The sequence below is a fragment of the Platichthys flesus genome, chromosome 13 (assembly GCF_949316205.1).
Source record: "Platichthys flesus chromosome 13, fPlaFle2.1, whole genome shotgun sequence".
Lineage (NCBI taxonomy): Eukaryota > Metazoa > Chordata > Actinopteri > Pleuronectiformes > Pleuronectidae > Platichthys > Platichthys flesus.
Genome location: NC_084957.1, coordinates 10282568 through 10304676, shown reverse-complemented (window position 1 = coordinate 10304676; position 22109 = coordinate 10282568). Strand labels below are relative to the sequence as shown.

The 22109-nt window shown below is 41.6% G+C and overlaps 1 protein-coding gene across 3 annotated transcripts in view; it reads right to left on the bottom strand.

Moving 5' to 3' along the window:
• erbb4b (erb-b2 receptor tyrosine kinase 4b) overlaps positions 1–22109 on the bottom strand; it is a 276106-nt gene that overhangs the window by 199911 nt on the left and 54086 nt on the right. Inside the window, exon 1 of one of the 3 annotated variants that reach the window (XM_062402621.1) lies at positions 1282–1663. The exons of the other annotated variants lie outside the window; for them this stretch is intronic. The gene's annotated coding sequence lies outside the window, so the exon portion shown is untranslated. Of the gene's footprint in view, positions 1–1281; positions 1664–22109 lie in introns of those variants that run through there. 3 annotated transcript variants of the gene reach the window in all.

Genomic DNA, 22109 nt, shown 5'->3' with positions numbered 1-22109 from the left:
TCTGAGCACACTGTTCAGAATGATTCAGGGACATAGAGGGTGTGTGCATCAGTCAGTAATAAATCAATCTGAAGATGGAAAAAGAAGGACACAGGACCACAATCAATCCCTTTACATCAAGTCCGAAGTATTGCTGCATTCACAGAACCCAGTCAACCTACTGTAAATGATGAAACTTTAATGCTGCATATAACAAACCAGTATGCAAACTGGGATTGTGTGGTCGGCGCAGTGGAAATTGTGCACACTCCTGTGTTATGGGATTTAAGAGAGAGGTAAGCTGGTTTGGCCATGAATTATGAATTGTTCAGAAGTTTGCTGAGCTTTGTTTGCTTTCTCTGATCAGACGAGAGATAATGATGACAGAGAGATTAGAAACTAGTTTTGTTTTTTTCATGCGTTTCATCGGCGGTTCACAGGAATACCAATGAGCTTCACTTAATTCTCTTGATCACAGATGAAGCACGGCACCAGTGCAGCCTTTCGTGGCCTTTTAACCTTCAGCCGATCGGATGAACATAAGAACCATCACCACCTCTGCTGCAATTCAGACAAAAATAGCTTGAATTAGGTTTAACTGCCAAACCCTCATGAAGACAAATTTTACTTTCTTGATTGTTGTTGTTTTGGGCTCTTCCCCTCATGGTTGACTGCGCTTATCGCTGATGAAAACGTTAACTGCTTTGCAGAATGTAAAGAAACAGGTCTGATCACTGCTACTGATCAAACCAACCCCTCCACCATGTTCCTCACTGTATAATCCCAACATCTCTGACAACCTCCTCTCCGAACATGCATCAAGGTGAGCACAGCCTCCCTACAAGAATTTGACACATTGGTTGACACATTGGAAACGAGCCGGAGTTAAATTCAGGGATGATAATCTGAGACAAATTGTTTAAATTGAGTTTCAAAAATGACAAGGATGAAAGACTGGACCAAAAAAACGAGAGGAGAAAAAGAGAGGACCTTTTAGCTTCACGTCCTCTCCAGACGACCCTGAGGAGCATCCAGACAAGAAGGTATTCAAGTGCCCCATCCCTTTAATCTCGCACATCAAAAAGCAGCTCACTTCCAGCACTTCTGTCTGTAGCTTTACTGAAATGACCCAGAACCTGCAGCGTCATCTTTTCAACTACACACCAGACATGTTTCCCGGCTTTTAAAACAGGCAGCACTTGTTTTTTTCCTCTCAATACAAACAGAATATCCTCCACCTTGTTTGCATCCCTTCAGCGCAGCACACTACTTTGTAGTCATAAAAGGCTCCGTGTTGTTTACCTCTCTGTTTCCTGTGAGACGCAGCTTCATGTCAGCGCCTTGAGAAAAAAAAAAGGTTCTCACTTTCTAACATCATTCTGCAGATACTCCTCCACCCTGCAGAAAAAAAAGAAGCAGTGCATGGTAATCTGTGGGAGACAATCCCGCCACACCCCCGAGCTTTTGTAATACAGGGAGTTCAGTCAAATGGATAAATTAGTGTCACTGGCCTTGTCCACCTCCCTGTTGGGGGTTATCTCCCGTTTGCATCACACCAACATGCATCATGTTTGATGACTGCGGGCGACACTCCCTGTCAAATCCAAGCTGTGGCAGCTGAACTATTAATCATGGATTCTTTGTACACTCTCATGTACTCTACACGCACGTGCCCATTCACCAGGTGTGTTTGGTAAATGCAAATACACGTGAACAAGAGAAACGTACAATCACACGGACACAATACAGAGGTCTGCAATTATTGTTACATTAATAGTGCTGCTAGAAAATTAAAAAAATAAAACAACAGCGTCTTGTGCATATGTATATATACGTGTGTGTGTGTGTGTGTGTATGTGTGTTAGCGCTCTTATCTCAACCGCCCATGACAAGTGTCAGTCAGGCCGCTGTCAAATTCAAAAGGCTGGAGGCGAGCCAGAGCGGATGAAGCTCCTTTCAGATGAAGGAATGAACAAAGAAGAATTCGGCAACAGGCGCCTTTGTGTTTGCACAGTTTCAAGATGATGGAAGCGTTTCAGTAGGATGGGATGTCAGATACTTCAAGTAACATGGAGGGACTGCTGGGCTTGGGACACGCCACAGTGAGAGAGTGACAGCGTCATCACGGACCCGACTGCCATCCAAACCAAACAGAAGCAACTTCCAGTAACAGAAAGACAGTGACCTTGTTTACTGTTGAAACAAGGTTGAAAGTTCATGTGATGATGAAAGTGTTGTATTTTTTTTCATTTTGCAATTCGAGTAAATCAACAGACTTAATGAGTTCCAACTATTTATAAAAATCTAGATAAATTCTGCAATTAAAAAAAAATAAAGAACCCGCATAACAATTAGGCCCTAAAATAAAAAAGACTATAACTGTTTAGTCTAAAGATTTGGAAACTTAGGCATGGTTCAATATTTGTCCCACTTCTATTGAATATTCTGCCCGTAACCCCAAACAGCAAAAATAATAAATGCAGTAATAAACTGTAGCAGTGAAAAACACATCACGGTGCTGAAAAGACAGTTTTCACCCTCAGGCAACAAGAGTCATGAGCACTGGTTGTGCAATCTGACAAATAATTCTGTTGTTATGCTGTTTGTTGTTTTTATTTTGCCCTTTGAATGTCCTCTATTGTGTTTCCATTAATTCAGCGCTTATTGCCACAAGCACTGTATTGTGTATGTATTTCACAATATACAATGAGTGCAATTACAATCATTAGTAATAAGGAATATATTTGTCCTGAGGATTTTACACAGGATTTAACAATGGCATGATAGTGGTAGGGCAGAGGGACACACAAACACTTTCTTGATGAAGCTATTTGCTGTACAGTGAAAAGGTTTAAATCTTTCACATAGATAGTGAGGATCAATAGCATGTTTTTCTATTCAGCGCACTAATAGCAATAATTGAGAAGATATTACCGAGTCCCGTCAACTGTTGACTAATATAATAAATACTGTCCATGATAATAAAGCAGACTATGTGCATCCACAAGCTGCTATTCCAGGGTAATGGTGAATACTTACTAGTAGAGTTTGTTACCCTTGTCCATGTTTTTGTGTGTTGTGAGCAAGATAACACAAAAACAACACAAAAACTTACAGGGATCGTGTGTTATGGGTCAGGGAGGAACCCATTTCATTTCGGAGCAGATCTGAATCTGGGGGCGGATTGAGAATTTTGTTAACTTCCTTTAACATTGTGACATTTTCACAGTCCAACTCATTGATCTGCATATTTAAGGAGACTGAGATATGAGTGTGTGAAACTTAGTCAGAGACCTGATCCAGTAACATCAGTCATACAGCAATATCTGTCTTAAAACTTCCAGCTTTTGATTTGTCAGAGAACAAACCAGACTTTTCTTCATAGAAACTCATTTATTTAAGATTAGGTGTTATAATAGAGTTATGAGGCAGCAGTGGACAGCATATCAAATTCCCAGCTGAAGGTCTATACATCAGAGGGGGTAGATCATTTGGCAAACTGTCCCACGGGGTCCAGTCCTGCGTCCCCGTGGGATTATGCACATCTTTCCCTGTGGGGCTCCTTCGTGTCCATGTCCCCGGGAAACTCGTCCCTCTGACTCAACAAATCTACCGATAGTAACTCAGCAGAGGTCATCAATCATCACAGTCAACCCAAACGCTTGGTTGAAGTGTGCGGCTTTCATGATGAATTCTCATTATTATGATGTTCCCAAAAGATTATTCCTCTCCTCACCTTTGAGTGAGCGTGCTCCTATATGCATGTGATCCATACAAATTACCATTGATAGCCTCCTTTTATTTCACAGTGTGAGCCGGTGAGCGGAGGGCCGTGCTGTGAGATCCATGCAGCGCTCTCACTCTCGTAATGAATCGCTCGCCAGGAAAGATTCCCCCCATAGAATACGCACTGAAAGCCCCAAAAAGCCATTGGTACATGATTACATTTGAAGTATACCTTTATCAAGATCAGATGTGAATGCAGATGAATTGTGCTGATGAACAAAGTGTCAGCAGACACAAAAGCCCAGACGAAGGACAGAGAATTACCGTTTCTAAAAAGGGTGATGATCACTGGAGAAGAACAGCGTCACCTCATAAAGAGCTCCTGAAGCCGGGCACAATGTAAACGGCACAATGGGACATCGCCGCCGAGGGGCTGGAAGAAAGAAACCCCCCTCACGAGCCGTGGGAGAAACAGACCTTGTATAAATCTACAGACGGCAGAGACAAGAAAATGACAACTGTTTGGGGCAGCGGTGGGTGTCGAAGAGACAGATGTTTAAAAGGGGGAATACAGGTATAAGGAAGCCGTTGAAAATATTCTTCGGTACTGGAGACTCAACCTTCACTTGGGTACGCTGAGCGTGCACATGTCTTCCATCAGGCTAGACAGCCCATTCTCTCAGTTCATTAACGGGGACATGTGAGCAAGGCCTTGATGGGCCGGACAAATGTAATGTAAGTTAATGTTTCTGTCCTTGGAAAGACAAGTAGAGCTGAAACGAAAAGAGACTTTTATCGATTGTGCAGTCCAATTTGGTGTTTGTTGTGTGTGTGTATTTCGGGGATGCGTTGCTGCTGAGTGTGTAAGACGTCATGCTCTCCAAAACCTGGTACAGATCCAAGTCATTTAAGACCCAATTCAAGCTCGAATCCAGCTCTTGTATCCAAATCTAGCCGTTCATCACTCTTCAATTTGCAAGTGCACGTTTCTTCACACGTGCACATTTCAAGCATCTCACACGCACACAAACACACAGTAATTCATTATTACACAACAAGGTAAAAAAGTAAAAGCCGAATCTGAGGAGACGAGTCCCCGGGGAGGCTAAGAATATGCACAAGTGAGGTGTTCTGTTTACTCATATGCTAATTTATCCTCATGCTAAAGCCCACACGTGAAAATTGATTTCCTGCACTCAGCTATTAAATAATGAGCTCTCACTATCCAGCTGTTTCTTCCTATAAATCCCTTTTGCTCTTGTGGGTACTAGTCTACGCAGGGATTACCTAATTCTCCTCTTAGCTTTTTTATTTTTTCCATTTTGTGCCACAGAAACAAATAGTAGCTGTTAGTGCAGCTATTTTTAAATATTAGTATGTGCTTGATGTGTTTCTCACTTGCACTCACTACCCTTGGTCTTTGGTTTTACAACCTTGAGGCTGTTTTTAAATCCATATGGGTTATTTTCATAACCTGGATCCTGAATCTGGAAAGCTGGGTGCTGTTATTGATTCCAGGACACAGGGAGCGGTTTTAAGAGTGGTAGCCTCAGCCTGGCTTTTCTGTATTAAGAACTGTGGTCGTGAAAAAAAAAAAAAAAAAGACTATATGTTATATAATAGGAGACAATATATAGCGCTCGATAAGTGTATATAGAGAAAAGAACATGTTCTCAACTTCAAGCTGTGTAAAGTTAGATGATGCGCCCATGCAGAGAAAAATAAAATATAATCTCTCCCTCCCTCCCTGCCTACTGATATCAGCACTGATTAGATGATGATTAACTTAAAACAAGTTTATTAATTTAGCAAAGTTTTGTCAATTTCATTAGGTTTATTTGTTTGATTTTACTCAATTCAATTAAATAATTACATTTATTACATTACTTATTAAGTATATATATATTATATTAATTAATTATTTTTTTCATTTTTTTGCCATGGCATTGCTTGGAATATTTTTTTTCAGCACAACATTTCCTATATTACCAGACATTTACTTTTGCACTTTGAAATAGTATATCACCATATTGGACCTAAAAATAGAGTTAAGTATATATACGGAAATGTTCTTCTTCTTCTACTTTTTATTGGGGTATCCTGCTGTGTCATTGCATTACCTAACTGCAAAGAACAAATGAGGTAATGCATATCATCACTGGGCAGGTATCCATGCAAATCTACACTCAAGTCAAAGCAAGCACTGTGAATACATCAAATCATCAGAGACTGCGTTTGCCAGGAAGCTTTCTGATACCACAAACCTGTAGGTCACCAAGGAAATGCACGGTGCCTGGCTGATGATTGGTTCAGACGATTGGATCAAAACGTGTAAACAATCAGCTGATGAATAAACTCCTTAGAAAGCTGAGTCATCATTCCTACACGATCCAGACTGAGACGTCTCCATTGCAGCCTATGCTATTCCAGCTACGTGATTTGGTTTTATGTGTTTTATCTGAATGGTACTTTCAGCTCAGGCAGAGAAATCATTTCCCCGCGGGGATAGTCCCTTATATTTCATCTCATACTCAATATACTGCTCTTGATCAGTTGATGCTCAACGTGATTGTAGTTAGAAACTCTGGTCACTTGGTGATGTGGGATGATCATAACTAAATGGATTCACTCAGAGTTTAAAGACTGAGTGAGTCTCTTTGCATTTGGTCTCATGTAGATTGTCACCAGCTCTAACACACAGTGACGCTCATATTACAAAACTTGTCTCCCTTGTTTATCTGTGATATGAAGTAAATACAGTAAGTTGGACAAAAAATAATAACAAACTCTGCAGGTCATAGCTCAGTAAGGATGGCTTTCACACTTACCTTGTTTGGTCTGACTTTCATCTTTAGTCTGACCAAAAATATCAGGTGTGAAAGGTGCCTTCAACCACGGTTTTAAAAATATATTTTTTGTTCATAGTTAGGAGTATCAGACCAATGCAGAATGTTGAGACAGATTGTATAATAGAATAAGAAAAAGAAGTATCTTGCAGGATGCAGTCTTTACTTCTATAGAATGTCTATATCAGGAGGACGAGTGTCTATGCCTGAAGGTGCTGATGCTTGTAGGGATAGCATAATAATTTCACAGTAGCAACATATTTACCAAAATGAACCAGATCTTTCATTTTCTCCATTCAAACAGAATGAATACTACCCACCTATTTCATAGAAAATGCTCTAGTGCTTTCCTTAAAATGAAGTCTAAAAGCATATCCAACGATACTAAATGTCGACAATAGAACAAAGACCTTGGTTCAGATCTTGGTTCTAAAAGTGAACATCAGGGAAAAAATCTGGCATAAAAAAAAAAGAAAAGAAAATCCCATCGCTAAACTCAGACTGCAAAAAAACCACAAGCTGCAAAAGTGTGACTAGGAGTGTGCCTGCCCACAAAGTGTGTAAACAAGCTGAAAACAAGCAAACGTCTTCACTTACTGTGCTATGGGGGGAAAACAAACTTTAGTCCAGTCCAAAAATGATATTGCATAAATGTAGAATTTACTTACTATAATGACTATACGAATATAAATGCATTGTTGATGTGCAGGTGTCTGTGAAATGTGCATATTGTGAACGTGTGTGTGTGTGTGTGTTGGATTTGCAACTCCCTCTAACAGTATGTTCATGGCCGTGTGTTGTCAGGACCAATTTGTGTGTCTGGCGGCTCGTTCACCTGCTCCTGCGCACTTATATGGTTATTTAGTCCAGGCAGACATAAGGCTGCCACTCAGGTCACGACCTTTCCCCTCACCTCCTCACCAGCCAACCATGGGTCAGCACTAATGAGTGGCAGGTCGGTCGACCAGGACACGACGTCAACCCAAGGTCCTAGCGACCTCACACACACATACACATACACACACACACACACGTCTGCAAACTGTACTCTCCCTGCCAACAGGAAGGCCAACGCTTTGATGTTGAGGCTGATTAAAAAAAGGATACCCAAAAAAGGGAGGAAGGGGACGGAGAATACTGGGTATTTGGGAGAGGCATGATGTTGTAGGTCATGTCACAGCAGGAACGAGAGAGAGAGAGAGAGAGAGAGAGAGAGAGAGAGAGAGAGAGAGAGAGAGAGAGAGAGAGAGAGAGAGAGAGAGAGAGAGAGAGAGAGAGAAATAAGTACATTTTGAATATGATATGTGTGTGTGTGTGTGTGTGTGTGTATATTTGTCATGACATGCACCTATGCAGACAACAGAGGACAGAATTGTGTCATGTCATGTTTCACAATCATAACCCGAACTGGTTTATCTGTGCTCGCTTTTACAATCTCTACCAGTTCTCACTCTGTCCCTCTTTTTTTTTAATGTCAACACTTGGCTACTCACCATTCAATTCTCCTGAGCTCAGCATATTAACAAACTAATTTACTCCGTGCGTGCGTGTACGAGCGCAGGTATGCACACACTCACGCACACACATCCCAGTGTGATATATAGCAGTCGTAACCATAGGGGGTTATTTATACATCACCTCAAACTACAATATGTTTTAAATTCCAGATGAGACTGAAGATCAATCAGAGCAAATTTACTTGCTATGATTAAATTTGCTTTATGCCCTCCAACACCACCCCCACCCCCATTCACTCCATCTCTCTCTCTCCCTCTCCCTCTCCCTCTCCCTCTCTCTCCCTCTCTCTCTCTCTCTCTCTCTCTCTCTCTCTCTCTCTCTCTCTCTCTCTCTCTCTCTCTCTCTCTCTCTCTCTCTCTCTCTCTCACTCATTCGTTCTTTAATACATACTCTTTTTTCCCACAGGATGTAAAACACCATTCTGATCTTTTACTGCTTCACTGCCTTGGCTGGAGCAGTGGGGCTTTGCGCACTCACTTGTTTACTTTTTTCAGAAGGCGCACGCACAAGCACACGCACGCACACACAAACACAACATGTAACGTCTACCGGCTATGAGCCAGGTATCCATGCCAACAGTCAACAATGGAATGACAGGGTGTATGTGTGTTGACATCTTAATGAGGAGCTGTGACTGGAATAACCACTTAGACGTACACACACAACCACGCACACACTCACACACGCGTTTAGTTGTGTGTTTCTCTAAGAGCTAAAAGTAGGACTAGGTGTGTCCTTCATGACGAAATGTTCAATTGTTCAAGTTCCACACGGTTCTATGAATAAACCAAGACAAATAAAAGCAGAGCCATATTAATGTTAATGCTTGATTAGTACAATTGTTAAATAAAATTGTACACAGGGGAAATTAAATTGGTAGCAAGTATTCTGTTTGCTTGACAAATTTGGGACTGCAATTTGAGTATGTCACACGACATGAACAGAATAAATTGAAGACACTATCCAGAAGTAGAACATTGTATTTTCATAAAACTGCAATGTTTGTGTGCAACATTGCGAGACGAAAATGCAAAACAACCTCCCTGTTCCACTCTGACAACTTCGTCCATGTGTGCAACGCCCAAAATGACTGACAGGCGGAGAAAGCAATAACTCAACAGCAGGCATCAAACACTGAAGCAAAAAGACCTGGACACTTCCTTACAGTTTTATGCAGGTCGGCCTTCCGAGCTACTAAGGCTACTAGAAGCCAATATCAGTGTCACGTGATCAATCATGCTCTGCGGTGAGTTCATCGATGCAGGGAAGGCTGAGCGGTGCAAGACGGAGATAAAGATTTAGGATTAAGGACACAGAAATCCCGCTGTATTAGGAGAATCAAAAAAATACCCTGCATTCGGCTGTTGATTTTATATTCTAAGCAGAAGGCAGCAGCTCAGAGAGCCAGCAAGGATTTCCCTGCCTAGACCTCGAATCATGAGCGAGTTGTCTAAGTAATGCAAACAAACCCCTTCCACCCACATTTAAATGCAGAATCCTGTGTATTATATGCAAATCTATACGAATGCTCTACAGAGTTCATTGTAGGTAATTAAATACTTATTCTCTAGCAATGTTTGGGGTATGTGCACTGTAGTGTGGGCAGCTGTAAACTAGTCGGCAGCTTGGAGGAAGCCGAGTTTGACTCATTTAGTCTTGATACGTCAGTCTCTCTGCTTCGTTGTTCAAGCATAAGTTCAGAATTTTTTGGGACATAGGTTTATTCAATGTTAACACTTTCATTGTGCTACAGACACGCTGTGATTATCTTAGCTTGTCATTGAGAAACATGGGTCGTAGCTCGCTTAGATTTGTCCATGGCTTGGATCCCTGTCAGTCAAGTGGCAGATGTTTCAGGACGTCACTTTTCAGGACGCCTTCATTTCTTTCTCCTGGGAGGATGTGGAGGTGTGTTGTTTATGAACAACTTCCAGTCAACACCACCTGTTGTTTTTACATTCCTTTTTGTGCATGCATGTAAGCAACATTGTAAATACTGAGCTTTAAAGCTTATTCGTGACTAATCTTTGAACAGAGCCTGGTGTGCTGTTTGCCACCAATGCTAAGCTAAGCTAATCCCCCACTGGCTCTAGCGCCGATCTCATTGGCGAGACGTGAGAGTGATAAAGCTCTTATCACTTAACTCTTTGCAAATTAGTGACGAAGGATAATGCACCAAATATGAAACTTTTCCTTTAAGTAGCCATTCGGTTATCAATCCCTGCTTTGTTCTCAGACATATTTCAGTGGCAGGAAGTTTCACCTGGTCTGTGAAATCCTGTATCTACTAACTATGATGTATGTGGCAAATTTGAATATCACATCGTATGAACTTCCTTTCTAATTCTTCTTTCCCCCACCTTCTTTTTCTTTTGTCCTCTCTTCTCTTTCATCTATTCCTCATTAGACTCTGCGGCAACCTCCGACGCTGCCGCGCCTCAGATCGGCTCACCCTAATAACCCTGCCTGTCTGCATCTACCTACAGTCGGCCTCGGCGCGTACCTCTCGGCTCAGCACCACCTACACGCAGTTATGTCGATAGCATTATAGACAGAAATCTCTACCGTGTCCCAATTGAAGGACCTATTTTTCTTCCACAGTGGGATTTGGTATTGCAATATCTGTGTCTGAGCCCAGACGAACAGGTGAACAACCGCAAAGTCAACCGTCAAAGAAGAGAACACAAGAGCAAAGCGAGGTCAATTTTGTGCAAGTTAAGTCAACTGCATTTTTTTTTTATTGTGTAGAGAAAGCAGACTTGCATAACTTTGTCAGTTAACTCTCAAAATGTGCGTCTGCCTCTCCCACGGCCAGACCCACATTTCCTCTGTTGTCTCTGACACTTGTGCGTATATGTCATGTGTGGGTGTGTCTGGTATTGACTGCACCACTGCAAGGAACTGTAAGCTAAAAAAACAAACTACACTTTGGTTTGATTGCGTAATTCACCTAAGTGAAGGCCGTGGAACAACACAAATATTGCCCCAACTGCCCACATGCAGTGAAGGGTTTTGCCCACAGATTGGCCCTTGTTTGCCGTCCCTCCATCAGGCAAACAATGCCCTGGGTGCCAATGTAAATAAGGATGAGTGTGCATGCGGTTGAGTCGTTATATAACTATATAAGCGAGTCTATATACCGTCAAGATGAGACATGTTAAAAAAAAGATATAACACCATAAAGGTCAATCCCTGTGTGCTTCTTGAGTCTGTTGTGTCATGTATTTATGTTTTACTGTATTTCTATATGAATCATAAATGCCCCCAAAAGGTAAACTGAGTCATTGAATTTCCATCTGTAGTGAAATGGAGACCTTATCTGTCAATACCTGACATTTTTTTGTGCATGTTCATGTGGTTGCATTTGCTCGTAAGCGTGTGTGTGTGTGTGTGTGTGTGTGTGTGTGTGTGTGTGTGTGTTTTGATTCCCTAGGTCCCTGTTGCTCGGTTTGTGTGTTAAACTGTGACCCCGCGAAGGAAAGCTGTGTTACTCATCACATCTGTGGTCATCACTGAGGCCGCACCCATGGGGACGAATAAAGACATAGCACATTACCTGCAAGACAGAGAGAGAGAGAAAAAGACAGTGTTAGATTTGAGTGTGCTTGTACATTGCAGTCTTATTGGATGCAGATACACAGATCAGATTCGGTTGATGTGCCTCACTGATCCTCGCACTTACAATTCCACCTGGGTAATTATCTTGCTGCAGTCACACAATTCTAATTTGTTTCTTTTTTTTTTGGAGCAGAACATTTGAAAAAGGCACTGAAAGTGGAGATCAATCACAGCTTGACTTATTTCTGTTTTAGAATAGTGATATAAAAATGCATGCTAAGGAAGGCAGGCAGAGAAATCTTAAAGATTGCTTTAGCTAGGATTCATTTCATTATGGGCAGAGAGGAAAAACGGTTAAGACTGAAAATATCGGGCCAAATGTCTCTTTAACCCAACCCCCCCGACCCCCAAACATGTTTTCTTTCCTCATGCCAAACCTTTCTCCATGTTCTCATTCTCTCTCTACCAGACGGACTGGTGGCCTATTTGGTTTGGCAGCAGCGGCTAAAAACAATCTTTCTGTAACAGAGGTCCCGGTGATGTTTAACGCATTCAGGGCAGCGGGATGGAGGAATCAATCACCAGTTTGAAAGAAGGAAAAAAAAAAAAACTTGTCCTGCTATCTGCCACTTAAACACCTATCGCTGTGACTGGCTGACATGGAAAGGAAACCCATGGGAGGGAGAGAGAGGTCAAACCCATTTAGGCAACCATGAGAAAAATGTCACACAAAACAACGTGGATAAGTGGTTGACCCTTCCAAATGTTAGAGGCTTGGTCTGGGGAAATGTAGCAACCGTCACACGACCAGAGAGAAAGTATGCATGGTGACAAGGCATTTAGACAAAATGGGCAAACATCGCTTGCTGCTGAAAAAATAGCTAATTTCCCTATTTATAATATGCCTATTTATAAAATGTACCCATGTACGCTCTGACAAGGTATGTAAAAAATGACGATGCAAACTAAATGTTCTTTTACTCAACCCCTGACTCATTCAAAGAAAGAATTAGTAGTCTTAGATAGTCTTTACTATCTAAATTGTGCTTTGGAGGCTTCTCCATCCTGAGAATGAACATGTACATTATAGTCAGGATATCTGACACATGCCCGTGGGACGTGTATCTGATTGGTTGGGTTGGATAAGTAGAAATCCTTTTTAAATGATTCCGGGTTTGGGGGTGGCACAGTGGTGCTTTGGTTAGCACCGTCATAGAATGAGGGTTCTAGTTCAAATCCCAACTCGGCAGGGGTCTCTCTGTGAAGGTTTACGTTTTCTGACTTGTAGCACTGCACATGCCTGTTTTTAGGGAAAACATTGGTTCATTTTGTTTTTTTCATTTTGTTTTTAAAGGATAAAAACAAAATGCCAGTTGGGTTCAGATTGAACTCTGATAGTTGTATGAGGGACCCAAAGAGAAACACATGCAGCACACTGTAGCTTTTGAAGGCCACGCAGACGATTCGATTTTGAACAACCTTTCAAAATGCAGTTGAAATGCTTGATTTTATATTTGTGGCCTTGGAAATGAGCTGCTTCTCAAAACATGTTTATATGAGGTTCACGACGGCTCGACAAGAAGCAAGGAAAGTAAAGGAGGTAAAAATGTCAGTAAACAACACAGCCGTGACCCTCAGTCCCAACATCACTGATATGCACCTCTGAGCAATTTCAAAATCCTGATTATAAATCTAGTTCTCTGATTTTCTTTTCCCCCCCGTTTTCATTTCCTCCTTTTTTTTTCTTTCTTACACACACTTACTTACACACACGTTTCAGAAGCAGAGCCATGTTGATGCCCCTTGAGGACCTAATTAATTGTGACTCTGGGCCAAAAAACAAGCCCCTTCATTTGAACATCGAGCAACCCACTGTCCGGTACTCACGGTACTTGGTTTTAATGAGTCTCTCTAAAGTCCCTCCACTTCCACACTTCTTATCTGTTCTTTTTTCCCTCTACCCCCTGCTTCTCCTCATTTAATCTTCCACTGCCAATGGATGTAGTTTGTCATAGCCTTCTGAAATGACCCATACCAGCGTTTTCTGATCTCCTGCTCCTATCAGCATGCAGGGACACATAATCCACAGTTGTGTGGTCGGTGATTGCTTTTTGCTCACAATTAAAAAGGTAATAAAAAGTTTGGCTTCTCCTGAACAATACGGAGATTACAGTGAAATAATGCCTTGCGTTTTATTTTTACTTTTATTGGATGAATTGTACGCGGCAGAAATATATGGCCAAAGCTGTAGCAGGTCAGTAATGTTGGGATTTAAATACAGACACACAGGCAGAGCAGAAGAAGTTAAGTTATTTGACTTAACTAACTAATTCTTCTCTAGCTATTCGCTGAGTGATGACAGAGGATGAAATCTGCTCAGGGGAAAAACATTGCAATGTGAGGAATGGAGCCCTGGAGGGTGAAGAAACATTACACAAGGGTCATGACAAAGTTAAACTTGAAAAATATGTCTCATCTGATAGGGGGTGGGATAATCAAAATAATTGAAATATAATTTGAATACACTGACTAATTCAGTTGTGTCAGGTTTACAATAAGGGCCACAAACACTCAAACAACCTGTTAGTTCTCTGCAGGTGAAACTTAAGAAAACAAAGTTTGCACATCAACAACAGCTGGATGAAAAAGGGTGGAACTCTAGGCTGATCCACTCTCAACTGTAGAACATGGGGCTGAAACTATGATATGCAAATGGGCAACTGGTTAGGCTCATCACGGACGGCACTGTCACTAGCTCTAATACAGTACGCTCACACTGTGTCAGAATCTGCGGGATCTGCCTGTGCTCACAGAATAAGAGCTGTAAGGAATACCATGCATCTGCTTGGTCTGATGTCATATCCTGTCTAGGAAAAGCACAGATTCCAATTTTTTTCCGACTCCAAAATAAACTATAAATTGACTTTTTTTGGTAATAATCTTCTCATTAAACATATTCACAATCATTCACTTGTAGGCTACTTGGCAGAAAGTGTAAAGTCTCTTGTTATACCTTTACTGAAGTCTTGCTTCATGCTAATGTTAACATAAAGCTAACATTAACAAACATGGCAGCTCAGGGGAACCAGTCTCAGTGATCTTGGGGTAAGTTTCTGCATGTCTCAAGTAACGCCTGGGCCACACCGGCGGCTGTTTCTTTGCATAAAAGCTACAAAACGGCTAGCTTTTCATAATCGTGCACAAGGAAACAGATTAGTGCTGCCACACTGACTGAGGTTCAGCCACAGAAGCTGCCCTGCTCTTTTAGAGATTCAATGTCTTGCCAAATTTTTTCACTTTCCGCACACAGTTCAACATAGACAGAGAAAATGATCTTACAGTTTCAATGCTTATCTGTCATTAACATAGATATTTGCCATGTTTATTGTAGCCTACCCGTTTAAAAAAAAAGCACCCCAGCGTTTCTGTTGACTGAATCCCTTAATTTATTTTTAAAAGGGTTTTTTTGTGAAATATTTGCCGGAGCGGAAGTATACCGTATAGTCGTCGTAGTTATACCAGAAACCTCACACTGGCTGTCATTGTATTAAAGGTTAATGTAAAGAAATTTCAGGTGATGGGCAGTGTGTGTCTCCCTCTCTCTCTCTCACACACACACACTCACACATTAAAGGCCATTTCCAGGAAAACCCTATATAAAAACATAGTGCTGGCAGGAGCTGCAGCCAGTGTGAACAACTGACAAGTGTAGCACTAAACCAACCCTTCCAGACCTCACCACTAACCGGCTCTTTCATGCCCAAGCACTAACCCAGTCCTGCCCATTAGTACTTACTCACCTAGAAATGTCAGTTCCACCCACCAATCAACTCCAGAGGACATTCGGCCATATCCAAAAGCTGGTCCAAGAAAATCATCTTGGCACCCACCGAAAATAACCTCCGGAAGTGACTTCTTGATACTTTGTTCTTTCATTTGGTTTGTAATATGTAACAATTTTTTGTTACATGAAAGATTATAAAACGTGTGACAAGATGCCTTGGTCTCCCGTACTATATATATATTCAGGGGGCATACCAAGTCAAACAAAATAAGTCAAAATGTAGTTTTGGATGTTTAGACTTGTCTTTTCAATATAATCTGGGCTTCTGGGTGTGTCAAACAACTGTATTTTAAATCTCAGGGATGTGAAGTGCCCCGGTGGACACTCGTCTCCTGAGGCCACATCTACAGCTTGGTTGTTTATCCAAATTACATCACAGGGTTTTAAGTACTGAAGGACACACATCACTTCATCCATATCCAACTGATGTTGTGGTCGAACTCTCCAAGGGCCTTCACTGTGCCTTACTACTGCAGCTATGTGGGAGCCTTGAGCCCTGATATTGAAGATCCTATAGCTTCACCTTTCCTTGTTTCACAATTTGTGTTATATTAAGGCTTTTAAAAAATGTAATAAAAAAAACTATGAGATGTCCTTTAAAAGCAAAAACGATAAAGGGTTAAAAATGGCTAAAGCTGCAGTAATGTTCTATCAAACTGCAAAGTCATGTCACAAAATGGCCGTGTTAATTCTGTTGATTAAGGTTGTGAGGGTGGGGAGGTGGCTGGGGGTTACTGTAAAAGGAGAAACTGAGGCCACCATGATAATGTAGGGTAATAATGCCCACCCTCACACACACACACTGCCATGGCCACCGAGGGCTAACCTTGGCCCCCATTCCTCCTCTCTTCCCTCTCTCCCTTTACGCAGGGAAGACAGCCAATATGTGCCAGAGCGACATATCCTTCTCCCAGATAATGGAATTGCCTGGCTGTAATAATAATTTGAATTTCACGCCCTGGTGCCTCAGTGCGGAGGGATCGCAGGAGCAGTGGCATAAATTAGCCTCCATGCACTGAGCTGATCGATGACTGCCCCGTCCACCAACTATTGATCTGAGACAACTCCTGGGGCTGCAGTGCGTATACCCTACATTTGTGCACACGCGTGCACAGAAGCATTTAATTCATCAAAACTTAGCAGTAAATGGTTTAATGTGTATTAAGGTATGCTCGCTTGCATAGTGTAGATCTTCTAAAAAAGGTACAGTAAGTATGCATAAGGAAACTGGTAAACCAGTATGTGACAGGAACATGATTAGGACAGGTAGGACAAGAATAATACATTTATTTTAATTACAATGCAACAGAGGAGAGTATGAAGACAAATATTTGCCCCATAATAGCCTTTAAACATGACGACACAGTAAGTTTCCATGTCTTTAAACACACTTTGCTTCAGGCCAGAATGTAGTTCAGCCTGCTAGGTCAGAGTAACTCACTCTACGAAATTAGACACAGACTCAAAGTCTGCCTTAAGTACCCAGTTACCTCTGCAGCTTTTCGAAAAACACCTACATCATTTTTACTTGAAGTACTTGCAGTTTTTCTATGTGAAATGAAATCTGTTTTTCTGCCACTTATCTCTCACTTTCACGCACCTCGATAGAAAGAAAAAAAAATTGCAGAATGAGTTGGGTCACTGATATGAGCAGCAGTCGCCGCTGAGGCTCAAAGAAAAATGACGTCTACAGAAAACCCATCATAAGAAAATTTAATTAGCACAGATTATCTTAATTATTACCACTTTTAAATGCATCATCCTGTGCTGTGCTGGAGATTTTGCCATCAGTAAATCAAATGATCTCCCATGATAAAAGAAGAAAGTACATAAATAAGGACTGTGAAAAAATACAGTGTTGAGGTCCATTATTGAGAAGGTTCAGAGTCACAGCAAAGACTCAGAGGCTGAAAAGTAAAAATCTTCATGCTTTGATGCTTCATGTACAGGATCAACACTCCGTCCTGAATTCATTCAGAAAGCTGGAGATGGCTGACGGCTCCTCGCGATGCAATTATGCAGAGAGCCACAAACTCACACAGGAATATTATCCCCAATCATGCGTTTACACATTCAGAGATATGTGCGTAAATTTGAAACGGCAAAGCACAACAGAGTCCCACTGAAAAACAGACACACTAATTAACCAACTTTCCCAAATGTAGCACTACGCTGGAATGAGCACATCTGGGAGCACGTTCAAAGCATCAACTGCACAGTGGGTGCCCCAGCCAAACAAGAATGCAAATGAAATCCTGCCAAAAAAAGAAAGAAGAAAAAAAAAAATCACATACTGAGCAAAAAGACCATGCTGAAGTATTGAAAAATGTATCATATTCCCAAATCAATAGCGGCAGAAGAAGCAGCCAAATCCTGACAGAGAGACGGGGGAGGTAATTTCTCTGACCTTTCTGCAGGTCTGTGACTGTGGCTGAAGCAGTGGGGGGGGATTGGGACTAATAATGATGAGAATCAATTCTCAGTCCGGGGTCATTTCTACCCAGCCTGAGGGCTGAGGGGTGTTGAGGAATGGATGAGTGTCATGAAAACTCCCGGCATGATCGAGATGGCGAAACGCACACGGGTGTCTGCTCGTCGGGCAGAGGAGGTAACGGCTTCAAGTTGGGGCTTGTTCTAGGTCAACACTGCACAGACTGCGGTGATACTGCGCAATGGCCCTTAAGAGACACCCATCCACTCTTAAGAAACCTGCTCATTTAAAGAGTACAGGTCAAACAGGAAGTAACTCAAACAATGAATATCATTACAGCCATATGTCACATTTTCAGTCGCAACAGCCACAATTTGAACATCAACGTTTCAAATCATAATCCAGTAAAAAAACAAAACTTTACTCAATGATAACTCTATTCAAATATTTATGGTGGATGTACAGATATGAAAACATGAAACCGTGATCATTCCATTGACAACTAACTTGATCTGGATTTTTTTCTGGATCTGCATCACATTTTAAAGTCTTGAAGATATTACTCCTCTAAACATCCCTGATCCATCTAGACCCATAAATTATCCCCATGGAAATAGTGGAAATGTTGAAAATGCCTAATTTTACATTTTAAAAGATAGGTAAAACAAATCCTGGATCAACACAAAGATGTAATAGGTTCTTTCCTGACCCATACTTCCTTAGTGGAGGTGATAATACTGAGAAACCACAAGTCACACAGATTTGTTTTGAACTGTGGCGCTATTGTCAACGTGTGGTAAACAACTTTAACCGATGAGGAAGTAGACACGACCAGTTTCACTGCCTTTCAACACCTACACAAAGCTTATCGTTATGATTTTACGAGATCTCTCAGATAAACCGAGAGAAAGTCAGTGAGAGACGACCCGCACTCTGCTAACCTGAGTCACCTGGAATATCTGGTGCCTGACACAAACAGGTTTTATTTTCTTCTTCTGAGAAATTCATACGTTTTCAGTATGGGAATGCATTTCAACCACCTAGGATTAACTCTGGCTGCCATTTTAAAAAAACCTTTATAAACGGTCTATAAAAATCCAGGGACAGATAGGTCATGCTGAATTACGCTGACTCCTTTAGCTGCATATTGTGCGTTTTATGCCACATCACAATCGCTCCTATGAAGAGTTTCAAAGAGTGAATGGAAGCCGTGCAGAAAAGAGCAATTGGGCTGCCAGTTCCCTCCGAAGCCATTTAATAAGCTTTTTGATCTCTGCAACTGCGAGTGTTACTTTCACACTGAAAAAACGAAACACAAAGACTCCGAAAGCCATCATGTCTGAGTGATGTAGCCAGCTGCAACGCCGGTCAGCTAAGATGGCTGTTGCGTCCTCTGCGATCATGCTGAAAGAGATAGGCTATCTTCCCTCCACACATTTTGACTCCATGGTCTCATTATCTATCAGGAGAGGGTTGAGCTGTTGCACAGTTCACATACTCTGGGTTGAACCATGAAAAGAAGACATATGTAGACATAATGCCAGCCATATTATTATTTTTTCTCCCAACTCTGTTTGACAGGAAAAAAATAGCTGAAGGGCATGGATTGTGTTAAGAATTCCCTTTCAACCTCTCAGCCGCACTGGCCACGTTCCCTCTGTGAACAAGAGACGGGCAGAATCACAGAATCTTACTGACGATTACATACGACATACCGTCAAGAGCCTGGACGCACATACAAGAACTCAGTAAAATGTGCCTTTCCCATTAAAGCCCCTATGTGCTTCACTCTAGACGGTTAATGTGATGTTTACACACTAAGATATATGAAGGAAGGTCTCCCCCGTTGTGGGGTCTGAGAGCCAATCAGAGAAGGCCCATACTCTACCCCTGTCCTTCACATGACCATGTCAGTGGTAAATTAACTAACCTGCCATCTGGAACACACATTGACCTCCAATTTAGTTTGACATTGTATTTTAATTGCAAACTATTGGGTCACAAGGGTGAGGAGTTATCCCGCTAGTGACGGCAAGTCTTGATTGGACGTCTGAAGACCAAGAACTGTGTTTAAGATGGACGACATGACAAGTAGTAAATAAAAATCCTCTTGATCGCCCCCTGAGGGCTGGTGTTTAGGTTATAAAAACTGCCTCATCCATGTTAGTAGATAATACATTGACCAAACAAAAAAGTATGTAAAGTGTATGGTTTTTGTAATTTTAGGTATTTCTTAATACACTGTCATATGTCCAATGTGCATATTATTTTGGTACGCTTGGTTTGAATTATTCAATGGAAGAAAAGACCCTCAAAACCACGGCTCAACACCATGAATACAAACTCATAACTTGGACATTTCGTCTTCATTTTATCAGTAGAGATGTGTCATCCATCTTTAAATGGGGCTATGCCCAAACTCTTGAACCGTGATAATATGCTGGCTCTAAAGGTTTGTCTCTCCAAGGAGGCGAGACAAGGTGTTGAGCATGTTGGTAACAAATACGGCTTAAACAACTCTACTGTACTTTCTATGAACCTGCAGAACTTTAATAATTGACCGGCAAAGCAGGAAACCTTTTCTATTTCAAGCACTATCATGGTTCCGAAGTTAAGAAAAATGTGCACCCAGTTGCGAGCCTCAGCCCGCTGGCTTACAGGCAACTGTGTGGCAATACCATATGGTGCTCCCTAATGAGGAGGTTCTGGGTGCTGGGATCAGTATTCTACTCTCACTTCCTCTCCCCACAGGAAGACCCCTCCCCACCACCCCCTCCTCCCTGCTCATGAGGAATTCACTGCGCATTGCTGGCCCACTTTGTAAAAGAAAGTCTCCTTGAATCATTGAAGCTCTGAGTTTCCGTTTCAGTCAATCCCCCGTGCACTGTGGGAAGCTTATTAGCCCAGCTGAGGTATTACAGAAGGATTTGAGTAAGAGAACAGCGATTGTCCAAAGCCCTCTTCTTGGTTTTGTCTTTTTCCTAACCCCTAACATAAGTCAGACATATCCTGGTAGAAACATAGATTTCTAAATCCTGCAGCATTTCTTGTGAAGAGTCCCGATTGATTGTATTTATACATTTCTACAAGGATTCTATTGGGGTTTGAAATATTAGTTACGAAAAACGATTTGTTTCGGTCACATGTTGCTACATTTACAGGTCTAATATGCTTCTATCTAGACATGGGAAAAAAAATGGATCCAGGATTCAGAATTCCAATTTGGCATGTGTGACACGTTCTGGGATATGCTTGGCTACTTCTATAATGGATGGGGTCAATCTCTCAACAATGGAAACTGAAAGGTTAAACACACACCCGGAGAGAGAGAGTACGTATACAGTCTAAGGGTCAGTTTTAATGTTTCACTATGACCAAGAGTATTTATCTTAACGGAATATTGAGAAAAACAGAAATAATTAAATTTGCTTAAAAAAATACTGTCACACGTTCAGAACACTGGAACACATTGTCATCGAGTAATTTTGTTTTTATTACATCCATCACAATGGAGGTTGTGTTTTAAATTTTTTTATTTAAGGGAATATTTTGCCTTGGCTTTGCACTCAACTGAGTATTTTCGGCCTTAAAACTGTAATACACATTGAGGTGAGCAATCTTCAATGGTAATCTCACGTGTCAGTGAAATGACTCTACTAAAACCAGAGGAAAATACAGTGGCTCCTCCAGTCTCCTGGCAGGTCTTATTAACGAGGTGAACTGAAAACAGTTTGTCTCACCTTCAGAAAAGGGCAGGTGAGAAATATTTCCCCTCATAAATATCCAAGGTGAATAAATGACCGTGTTCATTTGATGTTAAACCAGATAATTACGTGGTGGGTTGCGGAGCTGAGAGCTCAGTAGCAGGGCAGCTCTGTTCCCGGCTCGCCAATAGGCTGCTAACCCAGCCATGACATTAGGCACTCCTCATCAATCTTAATGAGGACTGCATCACCACTGGACTTAACAATGAGACTGAGTCACACACATGCACACACCTCAGTGTCACACTCGTATATATATCTATGCATGTACTGTCGAGTGAGCACCGGACATCCAGTGGTTAAAGCACACACACATTGCTTCTACGCAAGTGTAATTATATGCGAACGTCGACAATTTACGAGTGAGTTTGACTGACAAAAGATCTGATGTGTCCGACAAGCACAAACATATAGAAACAGGATTAGTTGGGATTCGTTCATTA